Genomic DNA, 2018 nt, shown 5'->3' on the forward strand with positions numbered 1-2018 from the left:
CGAAATGCGTGGCGTCTGTCTATCACATTTTTGCCAAATAAAAATTATAAACCTCTAGTCCCGCGGACCTGTAAAATAAAAATGCTCCTGAGCCCTAGTTTAAAATTTAAAATAATAGGGAACGACATTTAATACGACTATGTAATAACGTTCGATAACATTGTATGTGGCGAAAATATTTAAGTTCATAGAGACAAGTTGTATAAGTTATAGATAAATCGTCTACCACTGCAGGCTACCTCTTTGAATGTATAAAATATGGTCACATGGACATGCAACAGAGTCCGGAAAGCGATCTTTAAAAAGCGACGAGGTCGAAATAAAAAAAATATACATATAATTATTATTATTAACCTTGTAGTAAACCAAAGGATAATTTTTTTTAATGGATTCGAATTAAGAATGTGTAAACAACACTCAAATGAATTGTGTCGACAATATAGAGTCTATTATAATTGGATATGTCTGATTTGGTACGCTTTTGGTTGACTGAAAAATTACATTTCATTATACATTTGTATGTAACAGAAACAATTCCCTTTAAACGGAAAAAAATACTTTCAAATGGCGATGAGGGTAAAAGCAAAATAACATTAAAAAAAAAAAAGAATATTGAATATGCAATTTAAATTCTTTTAATGTTATTGACATTTTTTGCACATTTATTCTTTTGTTAGGTACCTATCGTAATACCTTGCCAGAAAATACATTTTATAACTCGATCGTACATGACGTTTCATTAATAATAGATTTATGTGACGATTACAACAAACCTATTTCAACACTACCAAAGAATTCGTTAAAAACTTGTTTAAAATTTTAAAAACATAATATATTACACAAAAACTGTTCCATGGTAAGATAATGTCAGCCAACATTTGTTATATCAGTATTCTATTGTTCACTCGTTAGAACAAAATCGTTCTTCAAATTAATCATTCAGTGTATTCATTTATCAATATAGACAAGCACTGCAGTGTCTTGAAAATAACTAAATAAGTGATAGTCCCTCCATATATACAGTTTTCAATATTTAAATCAATAAAAAATATATAAATGTTCATTAATTGTTAATTTCCGTTTGTTATAATTATTTAAAAATTTTGTATAGTAAATACTGATAATGCAATTATCATAATATATACATGTGCTATAATACAATACAACCAAGTTTATTTTTTAAATTTTTACACAGTTTGGTCTTCAAAAAATAATTAATACCGTAACTGTCTTTTGAGTTTTACACAAATTGTCCCCTGAGCGTAAAGGTCCCACCCATCTATTTTGATATCCTCCGTAAAGAAGTTTTGCTGAAAAAAAAGTAAAACTACATTTATACGGCTTACTATGGTGCGGTAATTAATATGTTAATTCGTATACCTAACCTAACCTAACCTTTTAAGATCAAAATTACATTACCTTCTATATTTAAAGGTAGTAACAATATTATTATTACTACATATATTTTTGATCAAGCAAATATTATATGCATATAAACATAAACTACATGTAAAATACCAATTGTTTAGTATTTTATTATAAGAATATACAAAAAATAATAACAAACGTTAAAATATTGAAAAACAAAAATTTAATAGCTTTTAATTTTTAACTAACAATTTTATTATTTTAATTTATTACCATATTAAAATATATATATATATATATATATGATAAATTGTATAAATTATTATATTCATGTAAAACAAATTAAATTCTATTAAGAAAAAAAAACTGTGACAAAAAATAACATCTAGCTAAACTAAATAGGTACTTTTATAATGGTATAAAATAGAAATAAAACTATCTCCATAAAACCAAAAAAAAAACAAGCTATAAAAATAAAATTAGTAACATGATTGCACGTAAATTTCATTGATTAGTCAAAACTCTTCCGTCTTTCTATAATCACGATATTTCGAATTGAAATAAACATCACATTACATAAATTAGTAAATTAACAAAAAAAAAAAAAAAAACAGGAACAATGTCAATAAATTGTGTATTAATAAAAAAAA

This window comes from Acyrthosiphon pisum, chromosome A1 (assembly GCF_005508785.2).
Source record: "Acyrthosiphon pisum isolate AL4f chromosome A1, pea_aphid_22Mar2018_4r6ur, whole genome shotgun sequence".
In the NCBI taxonomy this organism is placed as follows: domain Eukaryota; kingdom Metazoa; phylum Arthropoda; class Insecta; order Hemiptera; family Aphididae; genus Acyrthosiphon; species Acyrthosiphon pisum.